Source organism: Eriocheir sinensis, chromosome 7 (assembly GCF_024679095.1).
Source record: "Eriocheir sinensis breed Jianghai 21 chromosome 7, ASM2467909v1, whole genome shotgun sequence".
Taxonomy (NCBI): domain Eukaryota; kingdom Metazoa; phylum Arthropoda; class Malacostraca; order Decapoda; family Varunidae; genus Eriocheir; species Eriocheir sinensis.
Window position 1 is genome coordinate 13,142,022 of NC_066515.1, and position 24,556 is coordinate 13,166,577.

Below are 24,556 nucleotides of genomic sequence, written 5' to 3' on the forward strand. Positions count from 1 at the left end.
TCACTCGCACTGTCCGTCTCAGGCTCTCACCTTCTCGCAACCTCGCTCACCCATATGTTCCTTACCTTTCTTCCTCACTCCCCCGTTATGCGCTCCCGTTCTTCTTCATTCACCGCCCACGTCATTACCCCTCCACTATTACGCTCTCCTCTCCCACTCCTTCATTCCTTTATTCTCTCGTTCTTCCTCCAGTGAGTCAATACACCAAGTTCCAGAGAGAGAGAGAGAGAGAGAGAGAGAGAGAGAGAGAGAGAGAGAGAGAGAGAGAGAAAGAGGATTCGTTTATTCGAAGGAAAGGGACGCAATGACAAACAGGAGGTATTGAAGAAGGAATTTGAACATTAAAGATCTCTATGGAGAGATCATGTGTGTGTGTGTGTGTGTGTGTGTGTGTGTGTGTGTGTGTGTGTGTTTCATCAAGCTCAAGATTCGCGTTCTTCAGTTGTAATAATATCTGGAGCACTGGTGACGGATCTTTGGGAACCTGTTTCCTGACAGCCGTGGACACCCGGGAGGGCGTGTAGCAAACTTAGGCTAGGGTGTAGGATCTGGGACAGAGCAGTCATAGAATACGTCTATGGCCAACTTCATTACAGGCTCCATTGTGTTGTCAAAAGTGTCACGCTAAAATCAAATTGACGCTGATAAGATATAATTTTTTTCGCTCAAGTATGGTCAGGGTCTCGTGGAAGTAAATGGTCTGCCAAGCTTCGTCCGAAGCAAGAGTGTAGCCAGGGATTCATGACTTCTTATGGGAATGCGTTTTTTTTTTTTTTACTTCATTATAGGACAACATATTAAAAATAAATTATTCCTTTGACTCTTGGTAAATCACAAACCAGTTGTACATAAAAGTTGAGTTTACTAAAAGAAAACACATTTTTTTCGTATTTATTGATGTACAAAGAAGCACATAACGTCGCACCAATCTTCATCACTCACAGAGTCTGGCATCGGCCAGCATCATCAGTGATGAGAATGTGTGTAAGCTTTATTGAAAGCAATTGATATAGTTGTTATAGTGTTATAGTTGCTGAGTGGTTAGCGTGCGGGGCTGACATTCACGGCGCCATGGACAACGTCAGTTCGAATCCCACGCTACCACCTGGGACTTTTCAGTCACCGCTGAGTGGCCTAAGACTACCCACATGCTGTACATAAAAAACACCCATCAATCCGGACTCTAGAAGAAACCGTCCAGTGAATAAAGAATGAACTCCGGGGGCCAGCATGACCCAAGCATAACTGGCGCCACTAAATATATATCCTGCGCCACGACGGGCTTGGGCCTACCACCAATTTATATATATATATATATATATATATATATATATATATATATATATATATATATATATATATATATATACTAAAATAAACAAATGTTACTGTATCACAATGAATTTGAATTTAGCGTTATGCTTTTACCATCAAAATGGCGCCTGTAATGAGGTTGGCCACTCCCTTATTCCATGACACCCTCGATTAAGCTATACCACCCCCGGATGCCTTTGGGTGTCAGGCTCCAGCCGTTCCCAAAAATCCGTCACCGGAGCACCAGAGCTTATTACAATGAGGTATATTCATTCTTAGCAGGTGCCACTAGGGATACGGTCACAGGGCCCACGAAGCTTGAGCTATTCTTTCAATTAGGTATTGTGAATTACCTGTGTTTCTCTGGGACTTGTAACAATTACATTTCAATAAGTGACATTATTGTTCATAAAAACGTAGCTGCTCATTCTCGTTCTGCTCATTCATGGTTTGGTTAATACCAAACCATCAAAATCAAGAGATCTAGCAACAACATGTTCAATGGAGATGTTTCCTAGAGCAGACAGCCTGTCATCTGACATTGTTGACCGCAAAATATTTTTTTATTATTTTCATTCTACTAAAGCTTCCCTCTGCACTTGCAACAGTAACTGGAGTTGTTAACATAACTCTCAACACAATTCCAGTGTTTGGGTATATTTCATGAAGATTAGTACTACATATATATGTTAAGAAATCTTTCCAACGGTTCAGGATGAGATTTTTTTTTTCCTCTCTTATACAGCTGATAATCTAACTTGAAAACTGGGTTGCCTTTTCACCTCACAAAGCTCAAAAAAAAAAAACTTTTAATGATCGTTTTACGTTTAAATTATTATACTTTGTTAAGAGAAACATTATTTTTGTGCTTATCAGTCGCGCCCCCATGTTGTGCCCAGCTCAGCTCCACTTAAATATATAACATCATCATTCGTTGTTTTTTTAATTGCTGTACTCCTTACTCTTACTGAAAAAAATGTAAAGCTCGGTTGTCTGTATGGGGCCCCATAGAAGTTTTTTTGGGGGGCCTCACTACTTCTTGCTACGCCCCTGGCTGTCCGTCAGCCTCTCCTCTTCCAAAATCGTTCTTGTACGAAAGACCTGTGAAATGAAGCAGAAATGAGTTTAAAAAAATATTATTTACATTATATACATATTATCCTGAGTACCTGCTTCAGGTGCATCAGTTTCGCCTTAGGCGAACCTTATCAAAAACATTTGGGCGCCAGGCATCTCTGTAGAAAGCGAGCCTCCTTTGTTTTTTTTGTCCGTTAGCAACATTGGCTTCCGTCCAAGAGTGTTTCCATCCACCCACAACTCCCGGCCTAAACCGCCATCACCTTTGACCTGCCCACGCTCTTGGTATCGGCAGGCGTCTATCCACGGTCTTTGTTTATCTCACACAACAAGCAGCACTCACTTGAGGGGTGAGTATAATATGCTGGGAGCGGAAGTCGGTGACCTCACGGAGACACAAACACCTGGCTTCCTAGTATTTGGGTGGAGAGGGTTGTCGAGATGCCTGACGCCCAAATATTTTTGATGAAGTTCGCCGAAGGCGATACTGATACACCCACGGCAGGTACTCAGCAAATAGTGTAATGTAAATATAATTAAGAAAACTACTTTTGCTTGATTTCGCATGGCTTTCATGCTAGAACGATTTTGAATGAGGAGAGGCTGCCGGACAGCATTTATATATTCTCTCGTTTACCAATAAATGAAACAACGAGAATGATCAGCTGCATTGTTATTAACAATAGTGTCACCTATTTTATTGAAATATATATGTTACAGTCCCCAGAGAAACACAGGTAATTTACAATAATTGAAAGAATAGCTCAAGCTTCGTGGGCCCTGTGACCCAATACCCGCTGGCTGCCAACTCTGAATATACCACCTCACTGGGGAACGCGGTCCAGGGCGCGATAAAACCATGGTGACACACACACACACACACACGCACAATCTTTTCATGGTGGCCTTAAACTTCAAATTCTTTTTTAAAGCACACGTATTCTGTTCTTTGTCAGAGTACCTCTCTCTCTCTCTCTCTCTCTCTCTCTCTCTCTCTCTCTCTCTCTCTCTCTCTCTCTCTCTCTCTCTCTCTCTCTCTCTCTCTCTCTCTCTCTCTCCACTGGTCCCCTTTCAGCACCAGCCCTGCTCATCCCCCTCCTCCCTTTGAAAGTTATTCCCGCTGCTGTTATGAACTATTCAACTTTGTGGAGGCAAATTCCACTAAAATACCGGTGAGGAATGTAAAACTTATTGAAGAAAGAGGTTAATGGAAAGAAAGGAAACATTTATATTGATCATACTGAAGACATCATCTATATGACCCCTCCCACACACACACACAAACATATTCACGTTCCCGAAATAAAGTAATTAACTTCGCTCTATATTTAATAAAAAAGGAGAGAGAGACGGTACGGCCGCGCGCGCCCGCGAGCGAGCGAGAGAGTCCAAGCGGTTCCCTTTCCTGATAGGAACAATCATCCCCCTCTTCCAGTTATGAGGAATGGTACCTGATTCCCAAATGGCAGCCAAGACCGCATGCAACCCGCGAATCATGGCCTCACCTTCAGCTTTGAGCAGCTCCACACTTATGTTACATATACTATATGCCATTTCACCTCTCAGCCTCGCCACACTCTCTCTCTGTCCTCGTTAAGAGGTGTTCTCTCGTTGGTGGGGGATCAACATCCGCCATCTGCAACCCAACAGCTGGAAGCTATCCACTGGGAGGGTCCGCCATGTACAAATGCTCAGAGTACTCATCCATACGAGTCCTCTATACATTCAGGTCTAACACGTGATATTTTTTAAAACTTTTGTTCAAATACTTCATGTGGAATTTTGTGGGATGTCTGGATTTATCTTGAGTTTTACCTTTAGAATGTTCTGTTGGAGGCGTATGTTCGTTTGAGAGAGAGAGAGAGAGAGAGAGAGAGAGAGAGAGAGAGAGAGAGAGAGAGAGAGAGAGAGAGAGAGAGAGAGAGAGAGAGAGAGAGAGAGAGAGAGAGAGAGAGAGAGAGAGGGGGAGGGGGTAGAATCAGGAGCCGCAAGTACTTATTATTTTCTCTGACATTTTCTGGTTTTAAAAGTTTCCTGGCGCACGAAAAGTTGAGGGTAAATCAATACGCACGTGTGTGTGTGTGTGTGTGTGTGTGTGTGTGTGTGTGTGTGTGTGAGAGAGAGAGAGAGAGAGAGAGAGAGAGAGAGAGAGAGAGAGAGAGAGAGAGAGAGAGAGAGAGAGAATGTGTGTTTTTGTGTAGAGTGTAGAGTACACATAATATCAAGGATTTGATAATACGATTGTCTTACTAACCGACATCGGAATGTTACCTGTGCTCTGAAATCGTTCCCTGGATAGTCACTGCCGCCCCCACCGAGCCCGGACGGGGAGACAGCCAGCAAGGGATGTTGCCTTACTAGCTTTCGAGTCTCAGGTGGCGAGGCGGGCATCGACGCTAGTGCACTGGTTGGATTACGATGCTAGTTATTCAGCAATACTGCTATTACTGCTACTACAACTACTACTACTACTACTACTACTACTACTACTACTACTACTACTAATAATAATAATAATAATGCTAATAATGTATTAGATGGTTTAATTAGTACTTGGCAGCTTTTCGGCCTAAAATTAATGCTACAAACAAAATACAAGCAAAAATGGAATGAGTTTCCGGGAGTGTTGGAGGGTCGTTGTGTTGTGTCAGTTTAGTGCGTGCGTGGGCAGCATCAGAGTGGATGCCGGTGAAGTACAAATCCCGTGTGCCATTCCTTGAGGGTCTATGATTCACGCCTTTGGGACGCAGCCGGTTAGCGACTAGTTAACTCAAATCACCAAGCGGTAGAGATTGATATTCTTAACTGGTAATATATCATTTTCTACTTAACCAATTGATTTTCTGCTGTCAGGTATGTCTTCTATTAACCGTCAGACCTGTAAAACAATAGGAAAGAGTGTAACAACAGTAAAATTTTCCACGAAATTTTGTGTGGGGCAGCACGGCCACGGGCGATCCATATGGTCCCGCGGTATCCCAAATCGCGGTTCACCACGAATAAAATCCAATAGGGGTCTCTTTCCTACTGGGGGGGGGGGGTTCTCTGTTCCTCATGACCTCCCTCATGGTCACTAATAGAAGGTGAAGATATAATCATCCGCGGGGGGCTCCGGTTCCCACGCCTCCTGTAATTCCACATTGTGTTACAGTTGGCTACTCATCCTCCCGCAGCAATGCGTTTGCACACATTTTATCTCTTTTTTCGCTCTTTTTTAATCTTTACTCTTTCCTATGGATTTCCTAAAGTTCTGAGCGTTAGTAGATTGCACTACGGTACTTTCCCCAACCTCCACCCTTTTGAAAGTGGTTAACTATAAATCTATAACCAACTGATTGAACTGATACTATAAACACATATTTATTACTTAATATTTAAAGTTCAAGATGGGCAAGTTTCGTTTCAAAAACAGTAGCTTATCTACCTTTTCTGGCAAAAGCCGATTGCGCTTAGCGTCATATATCAAGCCAGCACTACTAAACAGCTGCTCACTAGGAACGCTACTTGGTGGACAGGAGAGATACTGGCAAGCTACCTTTGCCAAATCAGGGTAGACTGTCTTCATTGTCTTCCACCATTGCAAACTATCTTGACTTGTTCCACTTATTCTTTTCTCTCTGTGATATTTCTCAATATCTTTCATGAGTAAAGTTACTACAGATGAGTTTTCTGCTTCATCATCACTGCTGGAGGCAAGAATAGAGGTCATTGCTTCATCTAATGTTCCACAGGTGGTAGGTGTTCCACTCATATCATCTCTTCTTCGTTTCCTTCTTGGTTCTCCATCTTCCTCTTCTAGAATAGTCGTCTGACGAAGCTCCTCACATACTCTGGCAAGTGATGATTTTACTTGATCAGTGACGTGAGATGAAGAAAAAAATTTACTCTTGTATCTTGGGTCAATATATGTTGCAATTCTGTAAAGATCTTCATTTTCAATCCAAGAAAATCTTTTCTCAACATCAGCTTGCATTGCTTCTTTCATGAAGTTTACTGCCTGTGTTGCTTGTCTGTCTTCATTTAACTCAATCACTGATCCTGAGCCTGGTTCATCTTCAGAGCTTGTATCTGAAGTATGAGTTTCTTCAACAGGGTTAGAAACTACTGATGTGGTATGCTGAAGAGAGTGTTTTAAGGACTTTACAAGTGGAATCACTTCAGCTGCTGTTGATGTGGAGTCACTAAGTTTTTTTGTGATATCTTCATAAGGTTGTAAGGCTTGTACACATATATGCATAATCAACCACTCAGTATTGCTGAGCTGTTTGATTTTGGAGTTGGTAGCAGCATACACACACACAGATTGCTTTATTTCTAGTGTTCTTCTTAGTATGTGTAAGGTGCTATTCCATCTTGTGGGTGTATCATGAATAACAGAGAGTTTAGGTACTTGCAGCCTGTCCTGAATCTTTTTAAGTTCATCTTGTGCCATAGTTGAGTGATGAAAGTGCGTAGCAATACTACGAGTTTTTTTTATCATGTTTTCTGTATCACAATGTGATGACAACCCAGTTTTAGCAATCAGCTGTATTTTATGCACAGTACAATCCAAATTATTTACACCTGAGAGAAACAGAGCTTTTTTCATATTTGCTCCAGCATCACGCAGAACACAGTGCACATTTGTACGAGATATGTCCCACTTCATCAGCATATCATCCAACATTTTGGAAATATACTCTCCTGTATGTCGTTCTTCCAGTGGTTCAGCACCTAGCACAAAGTTTGTTCTTTCAAATTCCTTATTTATGGTATATGCAGTTAAACTCAGCAATGAGACACCTGCTGAGGTATCTGACCACACATCAGTTGTGAAGGAAAGTTTGTTGTCTTGCTTCACTTCATCAATTATTTCTTTTATTTTCTTGAAAACAGACTCATACATATCACTACATATCATTGATGAATATAAATTTCGCTGCTTTAGACTGTATAGTGGAGCAGCTTCAGTCATCAGTCTCATGAATCCTATGTCCTCAGCATGACTGAAAGGCAAATCATCCATGACTAACATTTCTGCAATGCATTTATCCAGTTTCTTTGCCTTAGGGTTAGAAGCATCCCATAATTTTGCACTCTGAAAATACTCAGCAACATTCCTTTGCTTAGCATCTGTCTTTGCTTTTTGCAAAGGTGTTTTTTCTATGTTTATTTTTTCTTCCAACTTCTTTGTCTCTTTTGCCATTAACTCTTCAAACTGTTCTTTATGCAGTGATTTCAAGTGGTTTTTCAAAGATGTAGTTCCACGTCCCTTTCGTGAATAATCTTTCTTGCACAACAGACACTGTGCTAGGTCACTTGACTTGCTCATAAAATATTTCCACACTTCACTGCTATGTGACGCCATTTTTCAGCTGCTGTAGCAGTCAGCACAGAACAATAAGGTTTTGTAAACTTGATTATATTATCCTTTTAAACCATCACTGGCAAACTGTATTATCAGCGAGGAGCAAAGCAAGGAAGGAGCAGTACTTCTTCCTTCGAAGGCAAACTCTTACCAAACTGATGACGTAGCTGCCAGTGTACTGCGTAGGACTTATGCTCAGAATGCCAGTTTACAACATATGGATCAGTATTATAAATTTTCGAGATGCTTAGCAAATGTGAAAAGAAAATTACTTTATTCTAATGCTTCATTGCATTAATTTCTAGTAAGAAATACATCGAAAAGCCCTCTATAACAGTAATAATGATAATAATAATAAAACAATAGCTAATATTACCCTTCCTCTGTGAAAATCTTTTCATCGGCAACTCACTGTATCAGGGGAAACAGGCGACAACAGGAAAACTCGTGCGATAAGAAGAGCTCAGCGCTGCCGGTTCATATTTTTTTAATATTATTATTTGTATAATTATGGAAACATTCGCATTAAAAGTATTTAAGGAAGAAGCACTGAATTCTACCATGTGAAGTGGGAATAATGTCTAAGACTGCAATGTACAACATTACTCAGCCGATCGGGGCCTGACCGCCGACAAAATAGGCAATAATCCCCGGACCGGCGGCTTACCGCCGGTCTGTCTGCGGTAGACCGGCGGCTTTCTGCCGGTAAGCCGGCGGTTTACCGGCGGTAGACCGGCGACCATATACGATTTTCGATTTCTCCGACCGGCGACTGCAGCAGGTCAGTCGGCGGTAGACCGCCGGCCTACCGGCGGCAGACCGCCGGTCTACCGGCGGCAGACCTGCTGCACATCGACGAGCTAACACTTTCTTTGCATTTTCATATATTTATAATTACCTCCTAAATAGCTTCATACCAAAATTCATTCGTGTGCATAAAACTCTCTCTCTCTCTCTCTCTCTCTCTCTCTCTCTCTCTCTCTCTCTCTCTCTCTCTCTCTTTTTTTCATCTCTTTCCACCTCTCTCCCTTCTCTCCTTCTCCTCACTCTCCTCCATCCTCCCTCTCTCTCTTCCTCACTCCCTCTTCCTCACCCTCCCACCTGTTCCTCCTTCCATTCCTTTCTCTCTCTCTCTCTCTCTCTCTCTCTCTATATATATACCTATATATCTATATGTATGTATCTATCTATCTATCTATCTATCTATATCTATATCTATCTATCTATCTATCTATCTATCTATATCTATATCTATCTATCTATCTATCTATCTATCTATCTATCTATATATATATATATATATATATATATATATATATATATATATATATATATATATATATATATATATTTTCTCTCTTTCACCCATTCCTCTTCCTCCTTTATCTCATCTCCCTCTCTCTCTTCATCCCTCGCTCCTACCTGTTCCTCTTCGTTTTCCTCCTTCCTCCCTTGCTAATCCCCAGGTCAGACACAGATGTTCACTCGCGGTCTACCGCCGGTCTACCGGCGGTCTGCCGCCGGTCTGCCGTGGGTGTCGGCGGCTGACCGCCGGTCGACCGGCGACATTTTTCCACACCGCCGGTCGACCGGGCGCATCGCCGATATCTTTGAAAATTTTAAAGTTGACCGGCGGTGGTCGGCTGCGTCTACGGTCCTCAGGGTCGACCGGCGGTCGACCGGCGGTCTGCCGCCGACAATCCCCGATCTTACACCCGGTCGACCGGCGACCGGCTTATCGGGAGTCATCGGGGACGGTCGCGACCGGGACCGGGAATGTGTGAGAGCCCCTTAAGGCATCGGGGTGAAGGTGACAAGCAAGGGTGATAAGCCTCCTCTCTATCTCCCTCTTCACCCTCCTCACACACACACACACACACACACACACACACACACACACACACACACACAGTGACTCACTCATGTGTCGTTACTAAGTATCTAACATTCCACCATTCACAGTTTGCAGTTTATTTACTATGTATTTGTACTTCATAGTCACTAAGTAAAATTCGCCCCCTCCTCCTGACCTTCCCCTAAATTCTAGACACATTACGTTGTGTAAGTTTGAAAGGAAATGAATCCGTGATATTATTTGCTTTAGTTTTACTAGATAATTAATTCATTAGACACACATCAATAAATTTACTCCACATTTCTAAGCTCTGTCTGAACTCTAAGTCTGCAAGCACCAGGCAGTACTCTACTACTCTGCTAGTTTGTAACTGCATGTCTATATATTACTCTATAATCTATAGGTTGTGCAATACACAAAACACATCCGCATCCACACATCCTCTGTAGAGTGCGGATGCGGATGCGGATGCGGATGTATATTTCACCACAAATGCGGATGCGGATGCGGAGGCGGATGTTCAGTTTATCACAACTACGGATGCGGATGTGGATGTGAAAAAATATGCGGATGTTCCGCGGATGCGGATGCGGATGCGGATATCCGATACATCTCTAATATATATATATATATACATATATATATATATATATATATATATATATATATATATATATATATATATATATATATATATATATATATATATATATATATATATATATATATATATATATATATATATATATACTTATTTATGTATTTCTCTTTACGTGCTGCCTATAGCGTCTGTAGGCTTTCTGGAGGGGGGCAGGCGAATTTTATTTACAGTGCCTGCCGTGATATATGACTCTTTCTGGGCCCATGGTGACCCCCCGGTGCTCCAGTTGAACGAAGTCGCTGAAGTTAGGGTTGATTGAAAATCTGGACACCACTCGGCGATCGTTTAAAAAAATCTGGGTGTTTTGGTGGGACTCGAACATAGGACCACGGGCTTACTACGCCCGCGTACTGATGTGTTGATTATTATCTTTGAGAGTTTTGAGTACAACAATAATTGATAGGACAAAATTTGGTCTACTAACTATTCAGGCATCTCTTCTCTCATAGTTTTCTACATCAGTTTGTACTTTTAGTTTGATAACTTTACCTTAAAGTGAACCTGTTATATTATTATGTTTAGCTTTACCTTTTATCTCTTGATATAGCTGTTATGGCTTCAACAGTAACGTTCACTATCACTTTTTTCGCTTGATAAAGCTCGGCAGTGTCGTTGGAAATGAGGTCCGTGACACTGGAGATTGGGGAGGCGAGGTGGAGACTTGCTGATCCACGGTGTCCTCTAGGCCACCCTGCTCCTCCTCTATCTCTCAGTGTCTTGGCTCTCGCTCTAGAGATTTCTTGGTTGTTGACACCTTTGGCCGCAAAGAATTAAAGCCGAAGGCTATTTACGTGTATTAAGTAATAAATATATTTGAAGTTATCTTTGTATGATAATGTCAATATCAAATATTTACCGGCGAGCCTGACTGGGTGAGTTTGATATGATGTATGCGCCTCCCTCTTTTAAATATTTATTTATTTTATTAGGTGCTACCTATAGCTCCTGTAGGCTGCCTTGAGGGGCCTCTTGGGCGACCCCAGCCCGTGAGCGGCACAGGTGAATTTTATTTATAGTGGCTGCCGTGATGTATGAATCTTGCAGTGACTGGTGGTGGTATGAATGGTGGTGTATGACTGGTAGAGTGGTTAGCGTCTCTTGCTACTAATCTGCGGTTCTAAGTTTGAATCCCTCTCCGGGCAGTCGGCGTCCAGTCCACCCAGCTGTTAATCCTTCCTTTTTGGTTAGTCGATACATGAGTACCTTGGTAAGGCTGTGGAAGGTAAACTGTGGTAACCCGGATGTTGGATTGGCCACGTGTCGGTTTAATGAGCTATCTCCCACCACAGGCTCGAAGGGCCAACGGAACGGAGATGAGCACCGCCGCCACGCGCAGCTTTTCCGTAAGCTCTCAACTTTATCATTTAATTGATTTGTTTACTTGACAAGAGTTATACTGGAACGGTATAGTGGCGAAGACAGGCAGCCTTAATTGTTGTGCATTTATTCCTTTATGTGAGCCTTTATATATATATATATATATATATATATATATATATATATATATATATATATATATATATACGAATTCAGTGAAACAGTTGGAACAGACAATTATAGTACCTGACTACAAAATAAAAGGCGAGGCGGGAATAGAAGTTTGCAGAAGGGCTCGGTTACGTGCCTCTGATAGCAATAAGGGCCATCTGGAGCTGTAGATGTGGACGTTGAAGTGCTGTTAAAATAGTGGTGTTGGTAGTGATGGTGTTGTTGTTGGTGTAAGTGTTGGGGGTGATGGTACTGATGGTAGTGCAAATGGTAGTACTGGTGCTGGCGGTAGATTTGGTAGTAACTGAATATATGTAGGTGCAGGTAGTAGTAGTGGTCTTGGTGGTGGCGGTGGTGGTTCTTATTTTCTCTGCAGTGAAGGAGGCAGCTGAATGGCAAACAGCGATACAAAAAATAAGCCCACACTAACCCTGCTCCTACTCAAGTGACAGTAAACGTATTCTAAAGATATCGTTGCATTCGGTTAGTGAGGTGTCTTGATACTATCCTCTTGAAAGTCTGTAAGTCGAAGAAAAAAGGAAATACAGAGGAAATGCAGAAGAAGGATGTTACAAAGTTTACGAGCGAAAGGGATGAAATAATGAAGATGTTGTTTAAGAAATTAAGACATTTGGATAGTACAGGGGTGAGATAGATTAGAAAGTCGGGTGCATCGGGGCCACAGGAGCGGTGAAGACATGCCGTCAGTAAGTTCAAAAGGGTAGTTAGCAATGACATGTCGATAGATGAGAGAGAGAGAGAGAGAGAGAGAGAGAGAGAGAGAGAGAGAGAGAGAGAGAGAGAGAGAGAGAGAGAGAGAGAGAGAGAGAGAGAGAGGTCTGAGTGCGTGGAACCTTCCAACACATGAGATCCATACTCAGTGTGGTAGCGGACAATTGCCCTTGTGTATGGATAACATCTAGGAGAGGGAAACGATATGATGGAGACGATACGGAACGCTTAACCTCTAGGAAGCTGATTTAACAAGAGATGGTATATAAAGTTTCCGATGAGATCCTCAATTAAGAACTGTTTCTTGTAGAAGGGGACAATTGTGTGTTATCGAATAATATGGATTATATGTCTGAAGTTTGTGTCAATTACCCAGTGAAGGAAGATATTTTTTGAGGCAATGAAGGATTGAACTTCCTTGTGGACATTCATCAATGATAGTGAAGTCAGGTTGTTACATTGCTTCCACACTTGAGTTGTATAATTCCTCTTGACAGGGTCATCCGTTATACTCAGGCAGTGGTATTCATTGCGCGGCTCGCGAGCCGCTGGCGGCTCGCAATGACTCAATTCACGGCTCTCGAAAAATATATAAATTAATTAATAAAAAAAATACATAGAAAAATAATTTAATAATTTATCAAGAAAGATATATATTTTCATGAGGTGAGATGGAAGACAAAGTCACAGTAAGCGATAACATTCTAACATCCCTGCCCTAGTCGTACATAAATCATACGTGTCTACTACGGGAAAACTGATCAGCGACACGTCTACGTAGTTCTAGGCCGCGCGAAATCATACGTGTCTAATACTATATTGCACTTGCAGCCCAGTACTACTTAATTTAATTAGTTGAGTTACGCTAACTTGCAGTAGCTGCGGCTCTCTAAATCAATGTGTTTAACCAAAGTGGCTCTCTTGCAAAAATTAGTGAATAACACTGCGTTATAGTAAGGTGATGAGTAAAGCAGAACAGAGTTATCGACATACTGGATAGAACAGTTTGTTTTGGAACGATAATAAATAACCAAGAGAGTGAGAGGGAACAGAACCCTACCGAAGGCAACTGTTGATTGGGTTAGGGGTCAAATATATAGCCACCATTTACCACGATTTATCGATCTGATAGGAAACTGGAGACCTAAGTCTAGAGAGACGTACTTATCTATGCTAGGGTACTTTAGAAAGCAAAGCTGTGTGCCGGACTTTGTGCAAAAACCACCAATTATTGATGTCGCCAGTGGTGGTGGTGGTGTTGGCGGTCACTGTACTGGTAGTGGTGCTGGTGGAGAGTGGCCTCGGTAGTGGTGGTGTTCTTGATGGGATTGGTGGTGATTACACTGGTGATGATTTTGCCGTTGGTGTTGATGGCGGTTTGAAGATGTATTTGCTTATTTTACATTTTAATGCGGTAGGATACTATTTTCCTGGACGAATACATTATCTTTCTTTATTTTCCGATTCTGGTGTTATTTTTGTGCATGTATATTTTTTTATCTGGAAATATCCTCTGTATTTTTTTGCGTTGCGAAATTTGTGTTTATTTGAAAATTTGGCCGGAATGGAGTGAGAAAGAGCGGGCTTACTTTTGTGGGCGAAGGTTTGAGTGAAAAAAAAAAAAAAAAAAAAAAAAACTTCGAACACGTATTGAATTTCGTGCCGCTGTGATATATATATTTACGTTTTTAAAGCTATCATTTTTTTTTTTACTTTCTTCGTGTAATATTTGTTGGTATAAGGTATTGATTGTTGAGGGACGCTGTAATTGTGGCGGTGAGGAAAATGATTGTGTGTGGAAAGGCATCGCGATGTTGCTCTTGTTACCAGGGATGTGGAGTCGGAGTCGGTAAAAATATCCCCGACTCCGACTCACATACGATACGTGTCATGTTGTGTAGGTGGGTGTGGTGTGTGCTGTGGCTGAGTTTGATATGCCTTGCACTGTACTGCAGAAGAGGGGAAGGGTGGAGGGAGGTGGAGTAGGAGCCGGACTACGAGTCGTAATCTTTTATATCCGACTCCACACTCCTGACTGTTACTGTGTTGTTTTGGTGATGGGGCCGTGGAGGTGATGGTGGTTGATATGTGATGTTTTCAATCCTGCTGTTCTAGTTAATCTGTCATAAGCCCATATTTTCAAACATATCGGCACCTCTGTATACGCCTATTTGAAAAGCCTCTCGTGGAAGTTGCTGGGATGTTCATGGACTGTTCTGTGATCCTAGTGCTAGTTTTAACAGACTCTTGCACCTTGAACAGGAAAAGTCACCCATGAAAACCCAGTTAAAATCTCTGTGGCCTTGGAAAATAGTCACGATGGGAACCCGACACGTTTAAAAATATGGACCATAATGTTATTTTTGCTTCGTATTGTAGTGGAGATTTCTGCAATGGATGACATGGGTTTGATTAATAGTTGTGATGTTGACGGGAGTGTTGGTGGCGGTGATTGTATTAGTGGTGGTGGGTGCTTAGATGTTAGTGTTTTTTTGGAGGTGTGGTAATTGTGAATGTGTAAATTTGCAGTATATGACAGGTGTAGTAGTTACAAATAATGATGATGGTATCGGTGGTAATGGTGATAGTTATGGAAGCGGTTTAGATGAATGTAATAGTTGTGGTAATGGCTGTTCTTTATAGGCTGGTAATAGGAGTAGGTTTAGTGGAGGTGATAATAGACATAGTGGCGATGATGATGGTTGTAGAATAGGTTTGGATGGGTGAAATGACTGTGGAAATGGCTGTGATGGTTGTTACGGTAGTAGTAGTAGTAGTAGTAGTAGTAGTAGTTGTTGTAGTAAAGTAGCTGCTGTAGTAGTAGCAGTAATAGTAGTAGTAGTAGAAGTTGCCTATATTTGTGATGACGTCGGTGTCGGTGTTCTTGACAGTGGTGTTGCCTATGGATTTGTATAGGGGTACACGTGGTTTTCACAACAGTATCAGCATACATATGTAGGTGTTTTATGTGCTGCTTAAAGCGTCGGCAGACTCTCTTACGGGGTCTGGATGGCTTTAGCCCGTTAGAGGGGCAGCTAGCTATTTTTTATTTTATTTAAGTGACTGTTGTGATATGTGAATTGCTTTGTCCATGCTGGCCCTCCCGTTGCTGAATTTGAATTGGATATCTGGAAGCATGTGGGTAATCTTTCACCACTCGGCTGTGGTTGGAAATTATCATTGCCTCGCAGTGGGACTTGAACCCGGGTCTTCGGGACCACCGTGGTCGCATGCTGACCACTCTGCCACCGCCTTCTCAATGGTGGGGTTCAAAATATTGGTGATGGTAGCGGCAAGGGAGGTAGTTAGGAAAGTTGTGGTGTTACCGGTGAAACTGCTGAGGATGATCTTCGATGTGGCTGCTGATGTGGTGGTGGTAAATGAAGTGTAGAATGATTATGGTTGTTAGTGACAATGAAAGGGAAGTAGGTAGATATTTTTGTCGTAGAAGAGATCTCGTGCGTATATTCATGGTATTAGTGCCTCTTCGCATGTTCTATGGGAAGGCCTGGCCTAACTTACTTCATCATACACAACCTCTTAAGTGCCAACCAGTCGCCTCGTCGCCTGATAGACGATAGTGTGATGACCGAGTCTTCCGTGGAAGGTTGGTCCGACCTGCGCTTTTATATATTATATCCAGTATTGTGCAGATAGTGTTTTTCTTTAATATGGTGTTAATGATGTTTGTGGTGCTGGCGGTGACAGTGGTAATGATGGTTTGTGGTGGTGATTTAAATGATGGTGCTGGTTGAGCAGGTTATGAAGAATTAAGTTGTTGATGTGAGCTGCATCTGTTTTTTGTTAGCTCAGTTTGGTGATGGTGAAGAAATTGATGGTGTTAAATTGAGGATGGTTAAGGAGATTATGATGCTGGATAGCAGTATTGATGGTTATGGTGACGATGGTGGTTGTGATGGCTTTAGTGGAGATTATGATGGCCATGACGATGCTTGTGATTGTGGTTTTGGCTTAAGATTGTGGCAATGGTGCTGCTGAGATGGATATATATGATGGTATTGAGGTGGATGCTGTGCTGGTGTTGGTGCTAGTGACAAAGATTGTGTTGTTTATGGGACTTAATATTCATGTGGTAGTACGCGTATTTTGAGGGGGAATGGAGACTTTAGTGTGGGGATGTAGCATGGTTGTATAGATAATTGTGATAGCGGTGCTGGATTAGGCTGATGGTAATACCGATGACAGTAGGGGCATTCACCCGGGAAGCGCGTCGCCTTGCTCACCCCATAATCTAATTATAACAAGTCTGGTCACTTCCCGCGAAAATCTCGTCGGATTTGCGCAATGGCGTCACGCTGTCTTCAAAGATTGGGTCTGTTACGTGGGACCGAGTTCATCTGCATTTACTCTGCAACGAGACGGTGCTGGGCGCACAACATTCAATCCTGTCCTGCACGACAGGTTCCCCTCTGTAAGTGTCAACAACTGTAAACCTGGCTGAATTCTTCAGTATGGGCATCACTCTATAACATTTTGATGCTAATTTGATAATTAAAGATGTCAAAGTCTCACTGTTACTCTTATTTAACCTGACACTCGCTTACATATCGTACTCCATGTTATTAGCCTATCACTCTGTGCATCAACTTCACAAGTTGTGATGTAGCCATATAAATAGTAATTATTCCACTAATAGCATGTAAACAGGAAAGTCTACAATCAAGATTCTGACTTGAAAATATGTTTTTATTCCATTGCTGAATTATGTAGTTAAATGCCAAATTGCATTGTAATCTGTAACATGCTAAGTTCATTTCTCTCACTCCGGTCTAATCCTTTCCACAGTTAATTATTAAAAATTACTAAATAATTACTTCAGTCCATATATATATATATATATATATATATATATATATATATATATATATATATATATATATATATATATTTTTTTTACATTGCAGCCTATTGCGCCGGTAGGCTTCTTCCCGGTGGATCCTGATGGTCGGTCCAAGGCTTCTTTCCGGTAGATCCTGATGGTCGGCCCAGCCCGTTCTGGCGCAGGCGAGTGTTTATAGTGGCGCCATCTTGCATTGGCTCATGCTGCCCTCCCAGAGCTCATCTTTGATCCTAGAATCTAGAGTCCGGGTTGATAGGTGGTCTTCTGGACAGCATGTGGGTAGTTTTAAGCCACTCGGCGGCGGCTGAAAAATCCCAGCTTGGTGGCACCGGGAGGGGATTGAACTCGCGTCCTCCTGAACACGAGGCCGTTACTTTGACGACTCAGCCACCGCCTCCCCTATATATATATATATATATATATATATATATATATATATATATATCTATATATATATATATATATATATATTTATATATATATATATATATATATATATATATATATATATATATATATATGTTTATATTACACGGTAATTTACTAACATAATAGTGTATATTGGCCACCCCCTTCACCAGTATTATTAACTAAAGACTATTAATCTAAATACAGATACTCTCTCTTTTACACCTCACTACATTCACACAAAATACTCACCTTTTCCCAAAATTCAAAATTCAAAATGGCGCGCAATAACACTGACTCGGAGTCCTCGCCTAGGGGGGGACCATAAATTCCCCCAGGGAGGACTCCCCTTCTGGCTGCCGACTTGAGAGGTGTCCTGATAACTCCTCGAACCTCGTCCTTATCAATTTCTGGAACATTCGCGGTTTTAGTTCTAATTTCCATTCTGTGGAACACCATATCTCCTCCTCTAAACCTCACCTTCTCTTCCTCACCGAAACACAGGTTTCTGAGGCTACTGACAGCAATCTCTACTCTGTTCCCTCCTACTTACTGACAGCAATCTCTACTCTGTTCCCTCCTACTATCTCTATCCTAAATTTCAATCCAAAGCTGGGTGTTGTGCCTACGTGCGCAACGACATCACTTGACCTTGACTCTTCTGAATTTTCAACCATCTGGCTAAGACTTCATTGTCATTCTATTACTAGATACATCTGTGCTGTTTATCTCTCACCTAACTCTACTAAATATGTAAAATTCTGTGATTATTTGAACTCTAAAATGGAGCACATCTTGACTCCCCCTCCCTTCGCTGAAATCTCCATCTTGGGAGATTTCAATGTTCACCACCAGCTATGGCTTTCATCCTCTTTCACTGACCAGCCTGGTGAACAAGCCTACAACTTTGCCCCCCTCAACGACCTAGAGCAGTTAGTTCAGCACCCTACAAGTATTCCCGACCGTCTTGGAGACAGGCCCAACATTTTAGACCTCTTCCTTATCTCTAATCCTTCTGCTTACTCTGTCAAACTGTTCTCTCCGTTGGGCTCCTCCGATCATAAGCTTATTTCTGTATCCTGTCCTATCGCTCCTGTTATTCCTCTGGACCCACCGAAGAGGCGATGCTTCTGGCATTTTGCTTTAGCTCGGTGGGACGATCTGAATATGTACTTTTCCGATTTCCCGTGGAATGATTACTGCTTCCAGGAGAGAGACCCCTCAGTGTGTGCCCAGCGCATCACAGAGGTGATTGTCTATGGAATGGAGGCATACATTCCACGTACTTTCTCTACTCCTCATGCTAAAAAGCGTTGGTTTAATCATGCTTGTTTTCGTGCTATTAAAGATAGAGAGGCAGCTCACAAAAGGTACCAGAGCCTTCGCACTCCTACTAATCATGAACTTTACATTTCAGCCAAGAATTGTGCCAAATCTATTCTCCGACTTACCAAAGCCTCTTTCATCAATAGAAAATGTCAACACCTTGCTTTTTCTAATTCTTCCCGTGACCTCTGGCACCTAGCCAAAAATATCTCCTCCAATTTCACTTCTTCCTCTTTCCCTCCTCTCCTTAACCCTGACGGCAGCACTGCCGTCTCATCTATCTCTAAGGCTGAACTCTTCGCTCAAACTTTCTGTAAGAACTCCACCCTGGACGATTTTGGGCATATTCCTCCTACTCATCCCCTCTCTGACTAATTTATGCCTGTTATTAAGATTCTTCGTAAAGATGTTTTCTGTGCCCTCTCTGGCCTCAACTCTCAGAAGGCTTATGGACCTGATGGAGTGCCTCCTATAGTCCTTAAAAACTGTTCCGTGCTGACACCCTGCCTGGTCAAACTCTTTCGTCTCTGCCTATCAACATCTACCTTTCCTTCCTGCTGGAAGTATGCCTTCGTACAGCCTGTGCCTAAGAAGGGTGACCGTTCCAATCCCTCAAACTACCCCCCTATAGCTTTACTTTCCTGTATCAAAAGCTTTTCAATCAATCCTTAACCGGAAGATTCAAAAGCACCTTTCCACTTCTAACCTTCTATCTAATCGCCAGCATGGGTTCCGCAAGGGGCGTTCTACTGGCGATCGTCTTGCTCTTTTAACTGACTCTTGGTCATCCTCTCTTAGCCGTTTCGGTGAAACTTTCTTAGTTGCGCTAGACATATCGAAAGACTTCGATAGAGTCTGGCACAAGTCTTTGCTTTCTAAACTGCCCTCTTTCGGCTTCTATCCCTCCCTCTGTTACTTTATCTCCAGTTTCCTTTCCGGCCGTTCTATCTCTGCGGTGGTGGACGGTCACTGTTCTTCCCCTAAACCTATCAACAATGGTGTTCCACAGGGCTCTGTCCTATCACCCACTCTCTTCCTGTTATTCATCAAAGATCTTCTTTCCATAACAAACTGTCCTGTCCACTCATACGCCGACGACTCCAGTCTGCATTATTCAACTTCTTTTAACAGACGGCCATCACAACAGGAAGTACACGACTCCAGACTGGAGGCTGCAAAACGCTTAACCTCAGACCTTGCTATCATTTCCGATTGGAGTAGAAGGAACCTTGTGTCCTTCAATGCCTCAAAAACTCAATTTCTCCACCTATCAACTCGACACAATCTTCCAAACACCTATCCCCTATTCTTCGACAACACTCTGCTGTCACCTTCCTCAACACTAAACATCCTCGGTCTATCCTTAACTCAAAATCTCAACTGGAAACTTCACATCTCCTCTCTCGCTAAATCAGCTTCCTCGAGGTTGGGCGTTCTGTATCGTCTCCGCCAGTTCTTCTCCCTCGAGCAGTTGCTATCCATATATAGGGGCCTGGTCCGCCTTCGTATGGAGTATGCATCTCACGTGTGGGGGGGCTCCACTCACACAGCTCTTCTGGACAGAGAGGAGTCTAAGGCTCTTCGTCTCATTAGCTCTCCTCCTCCTACTGATAGTTTTCTACCTCTTAAATTCCGTCGAGATGTTGCCTCTCTTTCTATATTCTATCGCTATTTTCACGCTGACTGCTCTTCTGAACTTGCTAACTGCATGTCTCCCCCCCTCCCGCGGCCCCGCTGCACACGACTTTCTACTCATGCTCATCCCTATACTGTCCAAACCCCTTATGCAAGAGTTAACTAGCATCTTCACTCTTTCATCCCTCATGCTAGTAAACTCTGGAACAGTCTTCCTTCATCTGTGTTTCTTCCTGCCTACGACTTGAACTCTTTCAAGAGGAGGGCATCAGGACATCTCTCTTCCCGAAATTGACCCCTCTTTCGGCCACCTCTTTTGATTCTTTTTTGTAGGAGCAGCGAGTAGCGGGCTTTTTTTGTTATTGTTTCCTTTTTTTTTTGTGCCCTTGAGCTGTCTCCTTTGTTGTAAAAAAAGTAAACTATAAGAAGAAAAGAATAGAGAGAAAAAATAAGATTTTAATCTTACTACTTATATGAATTTTTGTTAAATAAGAATGGTATACTTGCAGTTAATAAAGAAAAAATAGTATGACTGAAAAGGTAGTATACAGTGGACAGAAAAAAAAAAACGTCACCCATCAATTACTCCGTTTTCTGTCATCGGACCCACCGATGCCAAGCCTCTCCCGCACGTGAACAGACTTGTTATAATTAGACGAAAGGCCTCAACCCTATTCATTTCATTTCACGATATGGGAGAATGTAATACATTCTGTATAGTTATGTATAGTATGGACGGTATAGTTGTGTTTACAATTAAATAATCCATTCTGGTACATAAATTTGGAGATCAGGTTTTCTCCTGCCTTCACCCTGGGTTCGATAATTAGCTACGCACCAGTGAGGAACCTGATGGGCAGGACCGAGGCACAAGAAGGGTTAAAGGATCGACAAAGAAGAGGAAACGGTCAGCAGAAGAGATGGGGAGGAGTACCTATGAATGTGGGGGCTTCGAATAATGATAGGAGAACTAAGCGACAACGATTAAAATGACATCCCATCTGAGAGTGGTTATTAGGCTTGAAAAAAGAGGAGCGAGACCTTACTTTTTATTCTACATTGAGAAGAATTACTCAAATATTTGATACTCTTACGTAGATGTTCCTGTACCATATTCCTACAGAGGGCAGAAATGTGTGCAAAGAAGTAATGCGCCAATTTCTCAGAATCATCACTTAGAATTTCAAGAAATCTTAGGTCAGAAAGTTATAAACCAATTTTCATTTTTTTTCACTTGTCGATGGACTAATAAAAAAAGCATCAGCCGGTTCATATTTCTTATCTGCCCGAGTCATCAACAAAAGGAAATGAAAAAAAATGTATATGAAAATATGATATCAGCAGTGTGGCAAATTACGTGTCCAAGCTTACAAATAGGTGTTTCACGGGTATGCAGATAATTAACATTCGATCATAAATTTCTAAACCTAGCGCCGTTGAATTTCGGACCGTTCTTCATAAAAAAAAATTACTCATACAGTGTTCATGAAATATCAAGAAAAAGTTAATAACAGTAAAACTGTACCATAAAAAATACATAAGCTTCTACCGTCAAGAATTATTATTTTTTTAGAAATGATCATCTTAAAAGCTTCAATGAAGCACACACACACACATAGACACCGTTTCGGTAGCTCAGGCGTAAAGTTCTCCGCTGCCAGGCTTCACGGTCAGGCAGGCGGAGGTTCGAGTCCAGTTCAGGCTGGGATTTTTCCACTGTCAAGGAGCGGTTACTACCCCCCCTCGAGCAAGGGGGATGGGGTGTGTGGCCTGTGAACTTCCCGGCAGTACCCAGATACCGATTAGTGAGCCTTGCTCTAATTGGTAGTTACTTACTGGCGAAGACGAGTCCGGCTCGTGATTAGGCCGTGAGTGATTACACACACACACACACACACACACACACACACACACACACCATCACCACCACCACCATCCCTTCCATACAGAAATTCAAATTTTTAAGCTGAGGCTTTAATATTCCTGAGGTTTAACGAACAGACTTTAGATTTTTCCAGGTTGTGTAAAATACTTTTATATTTCATGCAACTATACGAATGGAAGAGTTGCTACAACAGTGATTGTGAGCCCTTCAAAATTTACCTAACGCTGTTTTCTGTATTGTTTGACCCCGCCCCTCCCTCGCCACGCCTTAAAAGACATGGCAAGACCCCCCGAGAAAATTATGCAACGCCAGCTGCTTTTTATAGTCCTTCCCCCCAGTTCAAGTAGTGGGTGTTTCAGAGGCCGTGTTACAGCGTTTTCGCGAAATCTTTTCAACAAAGTGTCGGATAAGGACTGGAATTTGGCAAAGCATGTTTCAAACCTTGCCCTAGTCTTAGGCCCCTTTCACACGAGCGGTTTCTGCCGCTGCGGCACGTGACGGACGGTTTAGCTTTACATTGACTCCTATGGGTGCTTCCACACGAAGCCGGTGCCGCTCCGGCAGCCGCACCCTACCGGACTGCCAGCAAAACCGCAGCGGCAGAAATGCCGCACAGCGGTTTCGGTGGTCATGTGTTACTATGGCCGCGTTCACACATGCGGGGTTTGCCGCGTGCGGCGAGGGATAGTTGTCTGTCAACACTGGGAGGAAGGTCACGCGACCACTTTGTCTGCACCATTGGAAAAGCTTGTATGCACTATATTTTCCATCTTATGAACTTTCAATTAATGTATATTGAAAATGTAAGTGTCTTACATATTAATTATGTATACCTCTGTACAACAAATGTCTGCATATACATTTCAGGGTTATGGCTAATTAAAAATTATCATGACACGAAGCTGCTGATCTCCGAGATTGAAAGACGGCTTTGTTTGTGGAATCCCTCAAGAGAGGATTACAAATATGACTGAAGGAGATACCGAAGCGGATGTGGCAGACACCGCACTTGACCGTAGATTTCCAGGTGCCATGCGGCTGCCGCTCGCCGGAGCGGCACAAACCGCTCGTGTGGAAGGGCATGCGGCTGCCGCAGCGGCAGAAACCGTTCTTGTGAAAGGGGCCTTACTATTACGTCTACTATTAGTTGCAGTAGTACTTAACTTTTTAATATTAAGTTCGTAATTCAGTTGGTAGTAGTAGTAGTAGTAGTAGTAGTAGTAGTAGTAATAACCGTAATGATTAAGTGGAAAATATTAGCAAAAATAGTTTACTATATATTATTATAAAATCAGTTACGTCGGTAATATGTACATTGTATAATGTTACTAGTGAACCTTGTAGTTGTGTTGGCAGCAGCAGCACGGGTGGACATGAAGGCAGCACCTAAAAAAAAAAAAAAAAAAAACGTCGAAACCCCTTTTGAAGTGTCTTGAAAATATTAAAAGTCGTGTGCCTCTTGACATATGATGGTTATGTATTTTTTTTAAACATTGACGATGTCGTAAGTTATCACATCATCCTTCAGGCTTTTAACAACGGCTCCGTTCAGGGGATCTTTACTGTGAATAACGTGGGACTGACGACACCCGCAAGGTAGGTACTGCAGGGTGTGCGGTGATATATGCAGATGTGTACTAACAGACATTCTCTCTCTCTCTCTCTCTCTCTCTCTCTCTCTCTCTCTCTCTCTCTCTCTCTCCTGTGTGTGTGTGTGTGTGTGTGTGTGTGTGTGTGTGTGTGTGTCAGACGGCGGAACATGAGGACAGGAAGGGTTCCAGCCCGCCCACACACACACACACACACACACACACACACACACATTCTGGGGCGGGTGGTAAAATGTAGGTAGCCTCAGAAATTTAGTAATTATGTTCATTGTATTCAACTTTATTACTACATTGAATATTTTCATAAATCAGTAAACGAACAATCTTTTGAACTTCCTTATTCATTAACTTAAACTC